The sequence below is a fragment of the Panthera uncia genome, chromosome C2 (assembly GCF_023721935.1).
Source record: "Panthera uncia isolate 11264 chromosome C2, Puncia_PCG_1.0, whole genome shotgun sequence".
In the NCBI taxonomy this organism is placed as follows: domain Eukaryota; kingdom Metazoa; phylum Chordata; class Mammalia; order Carnivora; family Felidae; genus Panthera; species Panthera uncia.
In genome coordinates, this window is record NC_064810.1 from 69,202,747 (window position 1) to 69,217,925 (window position 15,179).

Genomic DNA, 15,179 nt, shown 5'->3' on the forward strand with positions numbered 1-15,179 from the left:
AGCCTTTGCATGCCTTTCTGCAGGGACAGTAAGGTGTGTTCATACAGTCCCCCCAACAGATTAGGAGCTCCTCAAAATCATGGACAAGTTCCCTCCTCTCTCAGGATCCTCTCCTCATCCCCAGATGGATGCAATAACTGGGGGTGCTCAGTGGGAAGGGGCAACCATATATCCTGGCTGGGCCGGTCCCAGCTCACACCTGTTGCCTGAGAGTATTTTTCAGTAGAGCCCAGGAAGTGTTCTGATGACCGGCTGACCTGGGGGGCAGGGGAGGCACGATAGGGCAGAGAGCAAAGACAAGGGAGGAAAGAGGACACTCCTCTAGGCAGAACTAGGTTGGAGCCTGTTACAAATGCAGAATCTCAGCTCTCTCCTCTCCCCTCCCCACCCCCACACCTGCAGAATCAGAATCTTCATTTTGACAAGATCCCCAGATCTTGAAGCTAGAGAAGCTTGGAGTCGTGGAATATAACCCAGGGACCCCCAGGGACATACGTGTCCAGGAAAAACAATGATAGTGATAATAATGTATTGAGCACCCACTTGGTTCCAGCTACCACACCGGACCTCTTACCACTTTGCGCCAGCTACGACACTCGTACGTTATCGTATTTTATGCTTTGACAATCCAGCAAGGTAGGCATTGTGACCTGCTCTTCAGAAATGAGGCAGGCAGTCAGAAAGTCCATGCCACAAATTATAGGCTAGCTGGACTCTGAACACCGGGTCTGACTCGAAAGCCACGGCTCTGACAAGTGTTGTAAGTATGATGCGGTGTTTCAAATTGGGCCAGCAGTTACAGCCACTTGTCAACTCTCTACAGGGCCTAGAAATCCACTGGCAAGTGCAATGAATTCCAGGGGCTGTTCCATTGCCCAGTGCTGGCCCGAGCACCTGTGTGCTGGGGTTGGGCCAACGCCGTGCCAGAGGGCTCACTATGTCTTCAGAAACAGTCTCTGAAGATGAACACGCATGGTCCAGCCCCCAGTGAGCGTTAAGATCTGTGACTGGAGCGACAAATAAATTAGATGGTAAGCAGGCCTGGGGCCACTTCTGCCACAAGCTCAGCAACTTCTAGCACTGGCCTCCCCGGGGCCAGAGTGAGGGTAAAGGGGAGGCTCACACAGGGCCCCATTCTATAATCTTCAGATGTCTGATTTAGGGCTTCATCTACTGCCAGCCCCCAGGAGGCAGCACCTTCCTGCCAACTGCTCCCGTGGCAAACCCCACATTCCCCTCCAGCCAGCGTTCAGAGGCTCCCCAGGCCACAAAGCCAGGCCCAGTCACAGACCCCGGCTCTCAGCTGGTCCTCTCTGCACCACCTACCCTCAGCCTGGTTCTGTGTCTATATAGGTGGTCGCCTCATTCCCCACCCGAATGTGAGCGACGTGAGGGCACGTCTCCCTGACTTTGTCTCTCACAGACCCACCGCAATCCAGCAGGTGCCCCCCAAATGCCTGAGCTAGGAAGTGCCATTATTAGCTCTTCTACAGAACCACGCAGGGTATTCTGCCCACTCCCCACAGCCAGAGGACACTTCCGTGTGCAGGGAGAGGAGCTGGGGGCACAGGCGGGACACACATGCTAGCCCATCCCTCAGGGTGTCACCCTCCACTTCCTTGGAACTCCCAGCTGTTCAGGGCTGAGGCAGGCAGGCCCGTCAGTGTGAAAGAGCCCTCCCAAGCCAGTGATTTCATGCTTCAGGCATTTATCCCCAGAACTGGCCAGGGAGCCGAGCAGGCCAAACCCCCTCCTGCTCACAGAGCCAGAGCAGACACAAGGGTAGAGCTGGACAGTGTTAGCTCTCACTTCCTTCAGCAGCCTTGACTGTGTTCCCATGGCCTCCTCAGTCTAAAGGTTGCTTCTCTGCCTTCCACAGTCAAAGCCAACAAATGAAAATAATCACTAGTGGGAGCTGGGCGGGAGTACCCAGGATTCTGGTCAATCACTCTTCAACTCAGAACAAGAGGAAGGCCTGCGGCATGTCTGCTCCTGCCTTCCTCCAGCCAAGGATGAGTAAGTACTTCTGCCCACAGAAAACCTTCAATATATCAAAGGCCGGATCCAAAAAGCCAGGAATTCGGGTACCTAAGGTATAATTTTCTCCCCCTTCCAAAGAAATCTTAAATATTCAATTCATCTAGTTTTAAAACCAAGAACCACCAACATGAAATGTTATTCTATAGGTAGAACAAATAAAAGAGCATATGCTCTCTTCCTAATTAGGGCAGCAAGGGAGAGGAGGAGAGAAGGAATGGACAGGAGGAGGGATGGCACAAGATCCAGACAGGGCAGAGAGTTCAAGAAAGAAAAAAGAACACTGGGGAAGAAAACCAGAGAGATACAAGCCTAAAAGAAGGAGTGAGGCAGGAAGGAAAGAGGAGACAAACTAGGTAAGTTTTGAGAAATGCTGAAGGTCACGGTTTGCTGTTGGCTCGGAGTGCTCAAGTTCAGAAATCCTTACCAGGACATGAGCCTTTGTTTACAATTCTCCCCAGTTCTAACCGCTAAAAATTCCTCTGTTTGAATCCTTAATCTTTCCCCTTTCTGAGCTAACCATGCCTTTAAGAACCTGGCACTAGTTCTGGACCCTCTCCTAGAAAAATATATTTTTTTTACATAAGATTTTGCATGCAATTTCAGGGGCTTGTGGACCCTAAGATACAACTGCTTCCTCTGAAATGTCCACTTTGATTGGGAGACCTGTAACAGCCAGAGAGAAAACATCCCAACTGCCAGATTAAACTCAAACAAGGGCAGGATGTGTTGAATCTTACGCGTATACAAGCCATCATATCAAGCTTTTAAGAACACCATTGGCTCCTTGGACCTTAACATCCTTCCCTGGTTACCACCCCAATAATGGTACTAGAAGCAAGGCTGGTTACTTGAAGGGGCTAGCTGTGTGTTTGGATGGTTAAAAGGTCTGCCTTTGATGGAGGTAACAATCTATTTACCTGGAAATTAACCTTTTAGAGATCAATGGGATTATTAAATTACCCACAGGCAGTAGGTCCCAAATCTGAATGTGCATTAAAAATTACCCTTGTGCTGGGGTGCCTGGGTGGCTCAGTGAGTTAGGCGTCCGACTTCGACTCAGGTCATGATCTCGCGTTCTGTGAGTTCGAGCCCTGTGGCAGGCTCTGTGCTGACAGCTCAGAGCCTGGAGCCTGTTTTGGATTCTGTGTCTCCCTCTCTCTCTGACCCTCCCCCATTCATGCTCTGTCTCTCTGTGTCTCAAAAATAAAAAATTACCCTTGTGCTGATTTAAAATGCAGATTATTAGTTCAAAATTTGATAGTCTGATTCAGAGTGTTTTTCTAATGAGCTCCTAGGTGATTCTGATGCAAGCAGTCCCCAAACCAAACTGACACACTGTTCTTTAAAAATTGCAAGCCTGGGAGGATGGGTTTCTGGGCCAGCAGATAAGCAGATTCCCTGCTCATTGTAGTGTCCTCATATACCAGGGGCAGGACTAAGCACATATGCAAGGGAACTTACTATGTGACTAGGTTTTGACCACTGCATCAGAAAGGCTACCTTTACAAGGTAAGAAAGGATAGGAATAAGGCAGGATATAAAAAGTATAGTGCCAGGTGAAACTCTCCAAGGGCCTTATGGCAGTGGTTCCTAGATCTGTGGGCACATGAAGAATCACCTGGAGTATACTTCTTACAATTCAGATTCTCAGGCCTCGGGCTACTGGGAAATATACATTTATACCAGTAACAAGATTCCCTAGTTGTTCTGACACACATACAGGTATAGAAACTTTCTTGTTTATGGTATCCATAGGCCCAAGCTTATGTTGATCAAGATACAAGACCATTATACAAGACAATTATTGCAAAAATGCTTTGAAACACTAAAATGCCCTCAAAATTCTCCAGCAAAGAACAGTGAACATTACCAGGGTTTCCTTCTTGTCTCTTTTTCTTTTCCTCCTCCCCCTCCACCTTCTTTTTCAGGGGGGAAACCAACTAGAGGAGGTGGGCCACGCTAAATGCCCGGAATGGGTTCCAGATGGTGAAGATTTTGGCCTCTTGGCCTGACTGTCCCTCCCTTACCCTGGAGTACTATACAAATATTATCATTTTCTGGCTGTGCAGTGACATGAAAATGGCTGGGAGGCACTAGGTCCGTGTCAAAGAAACTCATACAGGGAGAGAGTATCCTCTTTGGTCCAGAAGAGAATGCCGAAGCATTTTCTGATCTTTACAAGGTGGAACTTCCACAGAGGAAGGAAACCATGTGTCCAAACTGATCCACACCAGGCTTGGCATGTGATTGGGGGTTGGGAGGAGGCATCCAGAGAAATGCTGCAAAGACGGCCCCGTTTCAGACTGCTGGACAGGGAGGTCCCCGCACAACACGCTGCAGCTCCTCCACCCTCGGACAGGACATCGTGGCAGTGAGACAGCCCCACCCTTGTCTAGAATCCCCCTAATGGCCAGGTACTCCTTTTTACTGTATTTCCTCAATTTGACTCTGATTTTTTTTTTTTCATTTTGATTTCCTGAAACTTGGATATCTTACAATCAACATGTAGACTTAAGGTGATCTTTTTTTCCACCTGAAAATTTAGTGTGTCTCAAACTTGATGGTGTTTTAAAATTGAGAAAATAAGGTTTACCACCTCATTTAACCCTGAAGCAAGCTGTGAGGCAGATATCATTATTCTCTTTTTTCCAGATGAGGAAACTGAAGCGCAGACAGAGTTCACAGAGCGAGGGAGCGACAGGGCCAGGACTGGAACCCAGTCTTTCGTGCCTCCTTCCCAACATTCTGTGAGCACATTTAAGGGTCTGAAAAATGGCTTCCACCCGAGTTACTGCAATGCAAGAAAGCAAAAAGTGATTTTCCTCTGACTTCAAATAGAACTTGGAGAAAAAAATGGAAAAACGGATAGGGTTTGTTTGGTTGCTATTGTTTATTTTAGACCATAACTGAAGTTTCTTTATGACTTTAGGAACTTAAGACTGCACCATACAGAGAACTATTCCTTTTTTTTTTTTTAATGTTTATTTATTTTTTTAAGAAAGAAAGAGACAGAGCACGAAGGGGGCGGGAGGGGGGAGGGGCAGAGAGAGGGAGACACAGAATCTGAGGCAGGCTCTAGGTTCTGAGCTGTCAGCACAGAGCCGTGCGCAGGGCTCGAACCTAAGAACTACAAGATCATGACCTGAGCCGAAGTTGGACGTTTAACAGACTGAGCCACCCAGGCATCCCCAGAGAACTATTCTTATAATGATCACATCTGGCATGTTTAATTTAAAATGGTCCTCAATGGAACAACAATTATCAATTTCCTGCTTGAATTTACTATTTTATTTACTTTTGAATGTTTCTAATGATTTTTGGCAATCAGGATTTTAAGGTGTTGTACCTTAAGATATCTAGCATTTTCTGTCAGCTTGTGAGGAGCAGGAAAAAATTTAACAGAATAAATCATCATCAAAACAATAAAACCAAAATGTTGTTCTCCATAATATTCAGGAAGTGCTCATTTTCTTGAAATCAGCAGGGAGGTGGGTGGGGAGAGAACCCTCCCCCATATACACACATACATAAACTCAAAGAAAACCACAGCCACTATTGACATATAATATTATTTCTAATTCTTAAGAAATGCCCTTCCAGGGAGGCATTTATTTCCATTTTTCAGATGAGCAAACTCAGAGGGTTTCAGTGACTCGCCTGCCATCGCATAGCTTGTAAGAAGCCTGGGTTCTGGTAGCACTAATCATAAAAACACAGGGGTACCTGGGTGGCTCAGTCGGTTAAGTATCCAACTTCAGCTCAGGTCATGATCTCGTGGTTCCTGAGTTCCAGCCCCACATCGGGCTCTGTGCTACAGCACAGAGCCTGCCTCAGATCCTCTGTCCCCCTCTCTCTCTGCCCCTCCCCAGCTCGTGCTTTCTCTTTCTCAAAAATAAGTAAACATTAAAAATGGTAATAATAAATAAATAAATAAAAGCACATATTATTGCCATTAACAATGACCTTCCCTAATCATCTCCATAGTTCATGAGGTAGGGACCACACCTATTTTATTCTCCACTGTATGCTGGAGCCTGACTCCTGTCACCCAATAGGCTTCCATAGCTACTGCCTGGTGGGTGGATGGAAGGAAGACAGAGGGAGGCTGAATGGAGTAAGTGTGCAGTGTGCTGGCCCCCTAGGCAGGCGCTCCTTCCACCCTTCCATTCCACTTGTCTGGAGTCTGTGCTCTGACAATCTGTTTGATCGGCTTCATTCTCTACAACTGGTATCACACTTCCATAAGCTGCTCTGATTTGTGTTCTCTAGAACTATGTCCATCTCCTTATTGGAGCCTGATCTATTCTGGTTCCTTTCCCAGTCAGTCGCTCAGCAAAGCGTAACTGACAGCCAGCCATGTGTCAGGTCCTTTCTAAGGTGCTGGATAGAAAACGGGGTAAGGTGCGCTTCCTGTCCTTGGGGCTCTTCCAGCCTGAAACAGTGACCTCTGTACTCTCTGCTGAGCTCTGCGTCCCTCAGCACTTTCTGCAACTACCTGCCAAACTCTCTTGGCCTCCACCAGCACTTCTGCTGTTTCTTTTGGTTTTTTTTATAAATTAAAAAAAAATTTTTTAACCTTCATTTATTATTGAGAGACACAGAGAGAGCATGAGCGTGGGAGGGAGAGACAGACAGAGGAGGAAACACAGAATCCAAAGCAGGCTCCAGGCTCCGAGCTGTCAGCACAGAGCCCGACGCGGGGCTCAAACTCACAAACTGCGAGATCATGACCTAAACTGAAGTCAGACACTCAACCAATTGAGCCACCCAGGCGCCCCTGCTATTTCTGATGCTTTGTTTTGTTATTTTTGCAGACATAGGAGGGCCCAGTTGTGATTCTACTCTCTGTCTTTTAGCGTGTTCTTGTACTTTTTCACTTAGGCTATGTTTCACGTGCTGGCAGGCAGCATCATACAAAGTTCTGTTGAGTTCTGAGATGGGTATGACCGGAAGGAGCCACCTGGGGAGTGAAAGAAGCCCCCTGTCTTACAGGTGAGGAAACAGAAGGTACACAGCCCACCCCAATCGCTAGTGGAGCTTCTGCTCTTGCCAGTGTCCTTCCGTGGCACCTACCATGCATACCAGTAGATGAGGGGTTGGTTCAGAAAGGGACCACAGCCTGCTGAGTTCTAACAAATGATGAATCGAAAATCAAGTTCTTTTATGAGGCAACTGAGGTAGGGTCCTGGCCCAGAGTGCACAGGCAGTGGTTGAGGGGACTCTGGCCAGAGATCTCCCAGTGCCAAACGCTGCAACCATGGTTCCCATTCCACTCGACTACTGAACAACTTCCCAGATGCATTTTAAACATCACGCTGTAAGTGTGCTGCTTATTTAACAATTCAGTCAACAGCATGGCTAGGAGCAGCATGAGTTTGAGGGTTAAGAAGGACATGGACCCTCAGGTCAGACTCTGGCTTCATGGCTTACTAGCTGCGTGGTCAGGAGCAAGACAACCTCTCTGAACCTCAGTTTTCTTATCTTTACGGCAAGGACAATAACAGCGCATTGACCCCACAGACACCGTAAGGATAAATTGAGATAGATGATGCCCAGTAGAGTGCCGGCACGTGGGGAGTATTTGATAAACATTAGCTACTATGACCTTCCTTGGTCACTATGCTCTCTTCAGATTTTATATTCAAGAAATCTGTAGCAAGCGGTTTGACCCACTACTTTTTGTCTCTTAATAAATTATTTCACTTTATTTTTTTTTTCTCTATTTACAAGCAGAAATATACTTAGTGTTTCCAAAAGTATTAATTGTTTCTGGGCCATTCAGTAAAGAAAGTCAGGCAAGGGTACAGGTATGAGATTTCTAATGTACCAACTGATATAGACATGCAACATTAAAATCTGATGGCCTATTAGAAACAAGTTTGGAAGTAGTAAGAGTGGAGTAACAGTTTGGGAACCACTTCATCATTAAGTTTTCTCCTGCAAAAAAACAAAAACAAAAACAAAAACAAAATACCTTCATAATGCAGTATTTTCACTTCTTCAGAAAAGTAACATCAATTCTTGGAGTAGCCCAGGAAGTTTTTCCCTTCACATCTCTAGATCCAGTGTTCAGGGTGAAAGAGACTATGTTCTGGGCTGCAGACTTGTGAGGCAGACCTTATTTGCACATGCGAATGATAGCCATCTAGAGCACTAATGTGGGCCTGGGGGCAAGCAGGGACCCCAGCCCCGCCCAGGTTTCTCGCCTGGTGCCTGATTAGGGAGCCTACCATCCACCAGGAGAGGATGTGTGTGAGAGAGACTCAAAACACCACGCACGTGAAACCACGCAAATGAGCTCAGTTCGGAGAAAGCATTAGTCACTGACTCGTGGATGGGGCAGGTCAACACTCAGGGGAGGAAGTCAAGTGCGTGGGTTTGGGTGCCGGGCGCTGCGGCCGGGTGCTTTCTACAAAGCATCTCAGGTGGCCAGGTTAGCAGCGCAGTCACCGCGTGGCTTTTATGTGTGCGTGCATTCACACAGCCAGTGGTGTGGGGTAAAGCAAATACTTATGGCAGAATCTGGGGAGTTTTCTTATTATTTTGGATCATAGACTAACAAGAAACAAAACAATCATGGCTCTCGTGGTTAAAATAAATTTTATTTGCTTGTGTTTAAGGAGTGTGTGTTCCTGATGGTGGTGGTGGTGGTGGTGGAGTGTACAGAGAGTGAGGGGTGAGGGGTGGAGGGAGGGGATGGAAACAATGAAGTGGTATTTAGAAACAAGAGAATGAGATCACAAAGCTGTTTTCCCAAATTGCATCTGGTCTTCCTTTCTACCCCACGGCTCCTGGCAGTGTAAGCTGGATGCTTGAGGCCCAGTCCCCTGCCTTTAGGATCTCCCCCTGTGCACCCACACTAACCCCAGGCAGGGCTCTCAAAGAGCCACTGGGAGTCTGTCACTTCCCTACTCAAAGGAAAAACCCACTGACCTTGCTCCATGTTTAGGATTTCTGTATCTTTAAACCTCCTGTGGAGTTCTAAAGTTATTCCTAGTTATTTTGTTTGTTTATCTGTTTGCTTTTCTAACTAGAAGGACTAAGAAAATCCTCAAGATAAGACATGTCATCAAGCCTATGTTTATATCACATTCCATCTGGGGCTTCTGAATGTTGCTACATTAATTTTAACTTTAAAAAATACTATATATGGTGTGAGCCCAATTATGTAACAAAAAGGGGGATAGAAAAAAGGCTATAAGGAAATAAACTTCATACTTCATATTTTAAAATTAAATATGTTATTCTTAATAAAAATAAATTAACACTATAATTTAGTATATATTATCTATTATGGACTGAATGCTTGCATCCCCACCTAACCCACACCCTCCCCTCCTCCCCCCCACCCCCAAATCCATATGTTGAAGCTCTAGAATGGCTATATTTGGAGACGGAGCCTATAAGGAAGTAATTGGTGTTAATAAGGTCATAAGGGTGGGGCACTGAGCAGATAGGATTAGTGTCCTTATCAGAAGAGACACAAGAGAGCTAGTGACTGCATACACTCTTTCCCAAACTCCCTACCTCTCTCTCTCTCTTCCTCTCTCCCTATTCTCTTCCAACCTGCACATGTGTACACACACACACACACACACACACACACAGGCACAATGAGGGAAGGCCATGTGAGGATACAGAAAGAAGGTGACCGTCTACAAGCCAGGAAGACATTCTTCATCAGGAACCAAATCAGCTGGAACCTTAATATTGGACTTCTAGCCTCTAGAATTGTGAGAAAATTAACTTCTGTTGTTTAAGCCCCAGTTTTTAAATTGGCTAGCTCCTCTTAGCCCATGGATGAATCCTGGCCGCTCTGTAGTGGACAATCCAGGAAACCCTTGATACCTGTCATACTTATGTCTTTTGAGAATATGAGTCATGAGAATTTATTTCTGCCCCAAGATTTCCTTGGAACCTATGGCCCTGCTTTCCTGGACATGTCTCTGAACCAGAGATGGCAGTATGAGCCAAAGGTGACTCCACAGCCTGGTCCTGAAGGAGTCCACCGTCCAAGAGATTCCCCAGGACACCCTATCCAACCAGGTGTTGTCTTGGCAAGAATGCACAGGGAGACTCTGAGAGAAGGCAGCAGGGGACAGCAGGTATCAGCTACCACTGTAATCTCAACAGAGAGACCAGCTAATGTTCTATTTCTCACCAAGGCAGATCTCTGGAGCACTGGGATCCACAGGGGTTACACAGCAGCCCTGAGTTTCCTGAGCTTCCCTCTGTCTCCTCAGGACATGGCTCTTCCTTGAACCTAAGGAACCTTATTTCCTTCTAGCTACCCCCCTCCACCCCGTGGTCCTATGCTCCAGCACACCTAACTTCCTGCGCTTTCTCAAAATTTTTTATACATTTTTCATCTCCATGTCTTCACATATACTGTTCCCTTTCCTTGGGATCACCCTGCCCAGTTTACCACCAGATGAGCTGCCGAGTAACCTCCACAGTCCATTCAAACGTCTCCCTCTCCTTGAAGACTTCTCTGACACTCCAAGGTAAAGGTCTTCCACCACCCCCTACCAGTGTGTTTTCCTTTACAACACGTACCCCACATCTGGTGATTATTTGGTTAGGGGAGAGACTGTACCTTATCCCTGTGTATAAACTAAACTTCTAGCATTGGGTCTGCACATAGCAGTGCTCAGAAAAGGTTTTTGATTAACTGATTGCAGGGAATTGATGACAGAGAGGGAAATAAAGCTTGGGTGGGAGAGAGACAGAGACAAAGAGACAAAGGACAAAGGAAGGACAAAGTGGCAATAAAGGAGTCAGGGAAACACAAGGCGTCAGCAAGACACAACTTTAAATTTTTTTTTTTCAACGTTTATTTTATTTTTGGGACAGAGAGAGACAGAGCATGAACGGGGGAGGGACAGAGAGAGAGGGAGACACAGAATCGGAAACAGGCTCCAGGCTCCGAGCCATCAGCCCAGAGCCCGACGCGGGGCTCGAACTCACGGACCGTGAGATCGTGACCTGGCTGAAGTCGGACGCTTAACCGACTGCGCCACCCAGGTGCCCCAGCAAGACACAACTTTAAAATGAACAGTGAAAAATCTTTTCAGGAATAAATGCATTTTCCCATTTCAAGCTAAGGTTTCATTTCTTTTTTTTTTTTTAATGTTTACTTATTTTTGTGAGAGAGAGAGAGCAAGCAGGGGAGGGGCAGAGAAAGAGAGAGAGAGAGAGAGAGACAGAATCTGAAGCAGGCTCTAGGCTCTGGGTTGACAGCACAGAGTCCCATACGGGGCTCAAACTCACAAACTGCAAGATCATGACCTGAGGCAAAGTTGGACACTTAACCAACGGAGCCACCCAGGCGCCCCAAGCTAAGGTTTCATTTCTAAGTAAACTATTTCTCTGTTTATTTTCAATCCTAGTGAGCCCCGATGCCCATTATAGAACCCTCTTTAGACAACTGAAGCGTTTTCCTTAGTCACTATTCCCACATATTTCAAGCACAGAGTCCTATTTTCCTCAGAGCAATACCTAAAACTTGTTTCCCTATAGGCTGCAAACTCTCCAAAATGGGGGAGGAAAGCTCGTACAGGTACAGTCATTTGGGAGGGTTTCCACGATGCTAATTTCACAGTTTCTGACTGGGATGATGAAGTACCACCACCTAAGGTCACACGTACTGGAGATAACAAGTAGTCACAAGTATTTATTGTGACCCCAGGTCACAAATCACATTGTGGCAATCCACCAAGAGAAAATGCCTTCTTCATATCTCTTCTACAGTATCATCCCAAGCAACTTCATAAACACTCAGAAACCTTATGTTTAAAAAATATTATTAAGGTTTTCACAAGTGGCTCCCCAAATCAGAGTACAATCCACACAGTAATTATAGTCTTAAGGACAAGACCTCAGAGGCTGCCAGAGCAAGAGAGATAATTTCTTTTTTCTAGAGAAAAAAAATCTCTAATTTAAAAAAATGTTTAAACATGGTCAGTTTGTCATTTAAAAATATTAACACCAGACCTTTGGGGTAAGATGGCAGACTGAATATATGTACCTAATTTTGTTCCTTCCACAAATCCCACTAATACATAGTAAAGAGGGTTTTTTTGTTTTGTTTTGTTTTTAGTATCTAAATCCCTAAGTATGGGGAAAACGGCAACAACATTTTGGAAGCTGAAACACGCTGGGTGGTCCAGTGGTCCTGAGATCAGACCTGAGAAAATGGAATCTCAAACCAGCAAAGGGAAACTGAAAACCAACCTGATTTACCCCACAAAATTCTCCAAAGTCTCAGATGGATGGCACCAGGCGTCTGGCCATGGGAGAGGAGGTGCATTAAAACCAGAAGTCCAAGGCAGACTCTCTGGGAAGTCAGGCACCTGGTGCTTTCTGGCCAACAGAAGTCTGCAGCGTATTCACTCTCTGGAGACGGCAAACCAAGGACTTTGACTGGAGTGCCAGGCCCAGCTGAGAAAAATCGAGTCCATGTTTACTGAATACTGAAGCAGTGGTCCCCAACCCTTTCCCCCAACTCAGCTCTCATAGCAAGGGTGGCTTGACTCATCCTTCAGGCAGACTGGAAGATGCCTCTTTGAAGAAAGTGAAACATTTCATGAAGCACCTAAAAAGATGATCCTGGGAGAGGGTCCCCAATAGCTAGTGTACCCAGACTAAACTGACCAGACCCAGCTATGAGCTCAGACTTCCAATTGGCCTTTTCTCCCTACTCTTACTCTGGAGCAGAAAGCCAAGAATGACCAGATATCTGATAAGTCCCTCTGATAGGGATGATAAAGACCCAAACAAAAGGAAAAGGTCAGCTTAAAGGAAACAGAAACTTTGCAAAGATAAGAAAACTCTGAAAAATATATCAACAAATACTCTGAGGGCTACAAGAAAGTATTGCATCCTTGAAGCAAACCAAAAAAAAAAAAAAAAAAAAAAAAAGGATGTCATTAAAACAATAAAATGAAATGTAACAATCAAAACACTAAGAAAAAGGTCTTGATTATTAAAAACAGTTTAGCAAAATAAAAAAATTGATTGAAGGCATACAAGACTGAGTTAAGGGAATCCTCAGAAAGTGAAGATAAAAATAGGTAATAAAAAAAATCCAATATCCAAATAGTAAAAGTACCAGAGAGAACAGAAAGTGTAGAAAAATATCACCACTGAAATAATTCAAGATGATTTCTCAAAACTGAAAGATACATTACCAGACCAGAAACGGCCCACCCAGTGCCCAGCATAATGTAAAGAGAACCTCATGTTCGTGTATCGTTTTGAAATTTCAGAAAACCGGGGACAAAAAGAACTTCCTACTAGTTTATAGTTACATGTAAAAGATTATGAATCAGAATGGACTGCTTAACAGCAATACTAGAAGCCAGGAGACAAGCAATCAGAAGTTTAAAAGAAAATAGTTTGCAACCTAGAATTTGACATCCAGCCAAACTATGGGTCGAGTGTGAGCACAGAAAAAAGAATTTTCAGACACAAAAAGTCTCAAACCACTTCTCTCCCATGAGCTCTTTCTCAAGAAGTTACTGGAAGATAACCTCCATCGAGATGAGACAGCAAGGGCACCTGGGTGGCCTAGTCAGTTAAGCATCCAACTTCGGCTCAGGTCATGATCTCATAGTCCATGAGTTCGAGTCCCACATCAGGCTCTGTGCTGATAGCTCGGAGCCTGGAGCCTGCTTCGGATTCTGTGTCTCCCTCTCTCTCTGCCCCTCTCCCACTCGCACTCTGTCTTTCTCTCTCTGTCTCAAAAACAAAGTAAACATTTAAGAATTTTTTTTTTTTTTAAAGATGAGAGAGCAAATCAGAATGACATTTCTGATGGAGATCCAACAGAGAGGGGAGATAAAGGAGGGTGAACAGAGATCCTGGGTGAACAACTCTGTACATGCATATGGGGTGACCTCCCAGACTGGAGTAATGGGACCAAAGACATGCTGAGGGCCCTCATCACCAAGCTCTCTGGAGCCCACCACACCTAGTTTTTAACCTGAGGTCAGAACACTGGTCTGAGCCTATCTCAGAATCTCATGTACTTGGTTCATCTTGACCATGAACTTGACCATGAAATTGCTGCCCTCACCTCTTCAGCCTACTCATCACCCCATAGAACTGTTCTATTCGACCGACTGTCAATGGCTAAGGATGGTAATGAGGACCTCAGACGTAAAAACAGACAGCAGTTCTGTCTGCCAACACACCCCTCCAGATGTTTAGTACCTGACACATATTACAACCTTGGGAAAGTCAGGGACCTGAATAACTGAAAGTCAGATTACGTTGGTGAGGAAGGAAGGAGAAGCCCCTGGCGGAGAGCACAGGGAGCCCTTGAGGGAGCAACCTTCTATTTCCTAACCTGGGCACTAGATGACATTCTGCTGTTCTTTAACCAGCATGGATGTCTCAGACACTCTTCTATACACAATATATGTTTTAGAATGAAATAACTTAAGAAAGTAATTGTAATACAAATATTGGAAGCATTAATGTTTTTCCTCCTGTTTAGAGACCTCCCCTTCCATGTTCTTTCTCTGCAAAGTGATGTACTTCATTTTACAGAGAAAATCATAACTGTTTATATTTATAAAGTAATATGCTCATTTTGTGAGATGTGGGTATGCCTTCTGTAAAAACTTTGAGAATCTCCATTTTGCACTTTCACAGTGTCAGGCAAAAATTATATTACCTGGTAAAAAGTGGCATGAAGACCAGATGAAATTAAGTCAGGAACCAGAAGGTTCCCCATCTCTGACTGCAGGCCTAAGTCTAGAGTCATGAGAGTCTTAGGAAGCATAAAAGTTAAGGACTGAGAGCCTGGGCTCTGGGTGGACTATCTGGGTTTGATTCCTACCTCTACCAACAAGGCAACCTCCAGCAGGTACTTACCATGCACAGCCTCAGTTTCCCCACTTGTAAAATGGGAATAATCATAGTACCTACCTCTCACTGTAAGAAGTAAATAAATTAACACATGTACAACACATGAAACAATGCCTGACATATACTAAGTGCTCAGTTTTATTACTATTATATAGATAAGCAACTGTCTTACTATGCATGGCAACTATCTTTCTACAGAAGAAGTTATTTCCATTGAAGAAATCCATGAGTGTGGGGACTCACTGTGGTCAGCCCTTCTCCTCATG

General features: G+C 45.1%; 1 protein-coding gene and 1 long non-coding RNA gene across 2 annotated transcripts in view; one reads left to right on the forward strand and one right to left on the reverse strand.

Annotated features, from left to right (window-relative positions):
- SLC12A8 (solute carrier family 12 member 8) overlaps positions 1-15,179 on the reverse strand; it is a 115,176-nt gene that overhangs the window by 67,335 nt on the left and 32,662 nt on the right. The window lies entirely within an intron of this gene.
- Positions 1,469-13,773, forward strand: LOC125921799 (uncharacterized). The gene is made up of 3 exons (XR_007457500.1): positions 1,469-2,016; positions 6,922-7,032; positions 12,140-13,773. It is a non-coding gene; the product is annotated as an uncharacterized LOC125921799 (long non-coding RNA).